Here is a 5,000-nt window from a genome sequence, read left to right as displayed (position 1 = left end):
GCTCTACAGCCCCGGAGAGGCGGCGCCCCACCGACCCCGGCGGCCGGCCCTTCCCGCGCCGCCGCGGGCAAGGAGCCGGGACCGCTGCGCAGCTTTTTTTCTCGCTCTCGGCGCGCGGCGGCGGCGCCGCGCTCCCGTCTCCCGCGAGACGGGCACTCGCGAGCGCGCGCGCGCGCCGGCTCCGCGCGGCATCGGCCGGCCGGGGCTGACCCGCCCCCGTAGGCCGGCCCGGCCGCAAGATCGCAGGCGATCGAGCGGGGAGGGGGGGGCAGAGGGACTCGCTCCCCTGCCGCGGGAGCTCCGGACGTGCTAGAGGAGAAGGCGACCCGCCGAGGCGGGCGCGACCCGGCGAACGAGGCCCCTGCCGGGGCGGCTCGCTCCGCAGCGGGCGGGGGTGCGGCACGACGAGCCGACGCCACAGCGGCGGCAGCGGCGGAGGGGGACGCCCCCCTGCCGCCCGCGGCACGCCTCGGGGCCCACCCGGGCGGGTGCGGCCCTTCTGGCTTCCCCTCTGTTCTCGGCTCGGCCGCCCCGCCGCCCAAGCGCTGCTCGCAGCCGGCACCCGCGGGCACCCGGACGCAGGCCGGCACCGGCGCCTCGCGTGGTTTCGGACACCTGAGGGCTCACGGGGCCACGCGGCCGTCACACAGCCCGGATCGGTAAAGAAGTCCGAGGAAACCCCGCCGAGCCGGGGAGGGGGGGGCGCGCGGCGACGCGGCGAGGCACGCGCCCCGCCGCCGACACCGCCGCCATCGTCACGGCCCCCTTCGCTCGCTCGCTCGGTCGGGGGAGGAGGACAACACCTCGCGTGCGACGGGAAGCGAATTGGAAAGGAGACCGCCCTGCCTGAACACCGGACACCGCCGTTGCTCCCTATGACGGGGAGCACGGAGGAGCCGGCCCGCCGGGGGCCCTCTCCGACGCGACCCGAAAGGCCTCATCGATCGGTAAAGGAAAGACAGCGGAGAAGTAAGCGGTGGCCCCGCGGCCACGGTTCCTGGGACAGCGACGGCCGCGCGCGCCCGCTCCCCCGCCCGCCCGGGGAGGGCTGGCTGGGCGGCGGACGCGGGGCCCTGCGTGCGAGCGAGAGGGCAACGTCTGCGGAGAGGTGCAACGCCGGCCTGAACACCGGCAGAGCCGGCCCGCCGAGAAGCCTCTCCGACGCGCCCTAAGCGCCTCGTCGATCGGGTAAGTACGGAAAGGCAGTGAAGGAGAACAAAAGCAAGCGGAGGCCCCGCGGCCACGGTTCCTGGGACAGCGACGGCCGCGCGCGCCCGCTCCCCCGCCCGCCCGGGGAGGGCTGGCTGGGCGGCGGACGCGGGGCCCTGCGTGCGAGCGAGAGGGCAACGTCTGCGGAGAGGTGCAACGCCGGCCTGAACACCGGCAGAGCCGGCCCGCCGAGAAGCCTCTCCGACGCGCCCTAAGCGCCTCATCGATCGGGTAAGTACGGAAAGGCAGCGAAGGAGAACAAAAGCAAGCGGAGGCCCCGCGGCCACGGTTCCTGGGACAGCGACGGCCGCGCGCGCCCGCTCCCCCGCCCGGGGAGGGCTGGCTGGGCGGCGGACGCGGGGCCCTGCGTGCGAGCGAGAGGGCAACGTCTGCGGAGAGGTGCAACGCCGGCCTGAACACCGGCAGAGCCGGCCCGCCGAGAAGCCTCTCCCGACGCGCCCGGGGACGCCTCGGCGGGCGCTGCCTGCGGGTCTGAGTCGGTCAAAGGCGGGGGGAGGAGCGGGAGGTGCCGCCGGCCACCCGCTCCAGACAACAACGCCCTCGAGCGAGGTCACCGGGACCGGGGGAAAGCCGCGGCAGGCTCGACTCCCCCGGGCCCTTCAGCGTTCCAGAGTGCCGGCGACCGCCACCGGCCGCCGGTCTTTGCCCGTCGCCCTCACGGTGGGAAAAGAAAAAAGAAAAAAAAAAACCACGAGGCGCCACGCCTCGCCCGCGCCATCGCCGGGGATCGGAGCACGGGGAAAGCCTACCCCCCGGCCACCTGCGTTCGGCTGCCGGCCACCGGGACCGGCTGCCATTGATCTTCCCCCGCTCAGCGGGCTCCAGCTTAGGGCCGGAGAAAAAGGACGGGGCGCCGCCGCCGCCTCGCCCGCCGCGTGCAGACTTTCTCGTCGAGCCCTCCGGCGACGGGGGAAGCCGGGGTAGGCCAGACGCCACGGGCCGCCCGCGTATGGCTCGCGCCGGCAAAAAGGAGGCCGAGGCGCCGCCGCCTCGCCCGCGCCATCATCGGGCCCTCCTCCCTGGGGGGGGCCGGGGAAAGCCGCGGCAGGCTCGAAACCCCCCGGCCGTCTGCGTGCGCCCGGCTGCCGGCCACCACGACGGGCCGCCGCTCTCTGCCCGCTTGGCGGGCTCCGGCTTAAGGCCGGAGAAAAACAAAGGACGAGGTGCCGCCACCTCGCCCGCCCCCATCCCCTGGCCCTCAGGAGCCGGCGGCGGCCGCCGCGGCGGGCTGGGCTCTCGCAGGCATCTCTGCCTCGGGGCCTCTACCAGCACTCGCCATCGCCATCATCGGGCCCTCGGGGGGACGGGGGAAAGCCGCGCCGAGCTCCGCTGCGCTCCCCCTGCCCTTCCAGCGTTCGAGTGCCGGCGGCGGCCGCCGCCGCCGGTCTTCGCTCTTCGCCCTGCCCCGCGGGAGCCGAACCGTCCGGGGGAACCGCCACTACGCCCGCCGAGCGCCCCACTTGGCCGGCCGAGGCGAGGGCGTTGCAGCCGCTGGCTAGCGCCGCTCTCGGAGGCGAGTCCCCACTCCCTCCTATAGTACGGACAGGCACGTCCCCGCCCCCGGCAAGCTGCAAGAACGGTGCCTCCGCCCACCGGGGGGGCGCGCCGCCGCCGCCGCCTTTTACGATGACGTAACTGGAGGCAGCGAAAAACAGCGACCCCTTGGGCAGCTCCGAGCAGGCGGCGGGGACAACACGTCTACCCCTCAGCCCCGGAAACGCGACCAAGTCCCGCCGGAGCCCGGTAGACGTGGCCACCCTTTTCGCCGGACGCGCCGACAGCGACGGTCCGCGCTCTCCGGGGACCGCCGCCGGCCGCCGCCGGCCCCGGAGCCGGGTCGACCTGGCGGCCACCTGCGGAGCCGGGTAGACCTAGCGGCCGCCACCGGCCGCGGAGGCGGGTAGACGTGGCGTCCGGCCGCGGAGGCCGGTAGACGTGGCGTCCGGCCGCGGAGGTCGGTAGACGTGGCGTCCGACCGCGGAGGTCGGTAGACGTGGCGTCCGGCCGCGGAGGCGGGTAGACGTGGCGTCCGACCGCGGAGGCCGGTAGACGTGGCGTCCGGCCGCGGAGGTCGGTAGACGTGGCGCCCGGCCGCGGAGGTCGGTAGACGTGGCGTCCGACCGCGGAGGCGGGTAGACGTGGCGTCCGACCGCGGAGGTCGGTAGACGTGGCGTCCGGCCGCGGAGGTCGGTAGACGTGGCGTCCGGCCGCGGAGGTCGGTAGACGTGGCGTCCGGCCGCGGAGGCGGGTAGACGTGGCGTCCGACCGCGGAGGCCGGTAGACGTGGCGTCCGGCCGCGGAGGCGGGTAGACGTGGCGCCCGGCCGCGGAGGTCGGTAGACGTGGCGTCCGACCGCGGAGGCCGGTAGACGTGGCGTCCGGCCGCGGAGGCGGGTAGACGTGGCGTCCGGCCGCGGAGGCGGGTGCACGTGGCGGCCGGCCGCCACGTGCTCCGGAGCCGGCTGGACCGGCCAGCCCGGTTCTCCCCAGGCCGAGCTGTGGGTGGGTGGTGGTGGGGGCTAATTTCTACTTTTTTCCCCTTTTTCGGGATTTACGCGAATCTGGCGCAAGGGCCACCCCGTCCCTGTTTCAGCAGGGCGGCGGGGGTCGTGGGGGGGGGTCCGGGGGGGTTAATTTTTTTTTTTCCCCTTTTTCGGGATTTACGCGAATCTGGCGCAAGGGCCACCCCGTCCCTGTTTCAGCAGGGCGGCGGGGGTCGTGGGGGGGGGTCCGGGGGGGTTAACTTTTTTTTTTCCCCCTTTTTCGGGATTTACGCGAATCTGGCGCAAGGGCCACCCCGTCCCTGTTTCAGCAGGGCGGCGGGGGTCGTGGGGGGGGGTCCGGGGGGGTTAATTTTTTTTTTTCCCCTTTTTCGGGATTTACGCGAATCTGGCGCAAGGGCCACCCCGTCCCTGTTTCAGCAGGGCGGCGGGGGGTCGTGGGGGGGGGGGTCCGGGGGGGTTAACTTTTTTTTTTCCCCTTTTTCGGGATTTACGCGAATCTGGCGCAAGGGCCACCCCGTCCCTGTTTCAGCAGGGCGGCGGGGGTCGTGGGGGGGGGGGGTCCGGGGGGGTTAACTTTTTTTTTTCCCCTTTTTCGGGATTTACGCGAATCTGGCGCAAGGGCCACCCCGTCCCTGTTTCAGCAGGGCGGCGGGGGTCGTGGGGGGGGGTCCGGGGGGGTTAATTTTTTTTTTTTCCCCTTTTTCGGGATTTACGCGAATCTGGCGCAAGGGCCACCCCGTCCCTGTTTCAGCAGGGCGGCGGGGGTCGTGGGGGGGGGTCCGGGGGGGTTAACTTTTTTTTTTCCCCTTTTTCGGGATTTACGCGAATCTGGCGCAAGGGCCACCCCGTCCCTGTTTCAGCAGGGCGGCGGGGGTCGTGGGGGGGGGGTCCGGGGGGGTTAACTTTTTTTTTTCCCCTTTTTCGGGATTTACGCGAATCATGGTACAAGGACGGCCACCCCGTCATTTTGAATGGATTTTTAAGAATTTCGGGTTTTTTAAACGCCCCCCTCCCCCGCCGCCGCCCTCAACGCACGCGCCCACAGGCACGCGCCCCCCCCGCCCCGAACCGGTGGCCGCCGTGCGCTCGCCGGCTTCACCGCCCCGTCCAGCCTCTCCGCTCCGCTCCGCTCCGCCCCGCCCCCACCCCCCCCCCCCACCCCCCCCCCCGGCTCACGGCAAGTCTGCCCTCCCGGCCGGCTTTTTTCCTCCCCAGCTGGTAGGGGAGGGGCCGGGTAGAGGCGGCGGCCCCCGGGGCGAGTTCGCCG

Source organism: Aptenodytes patagonicus, unplaced genomic scaffold (assembly GCF_965638725.1).
Source record: "Aptenodytes patagonicus unplaced genomic scaffold, bAptPat1.pri.cur scaffold_187, whole genome shotgun sequence".
NCBI lineage: Eukaryota > Metazoa > Chordata > Aves > Sphenisciformes > Spheniscidae > Aptenodytes > Aptenodytes patagonicus.
This window is presented reverse-complemented; position numbering follows the sequence as displayed.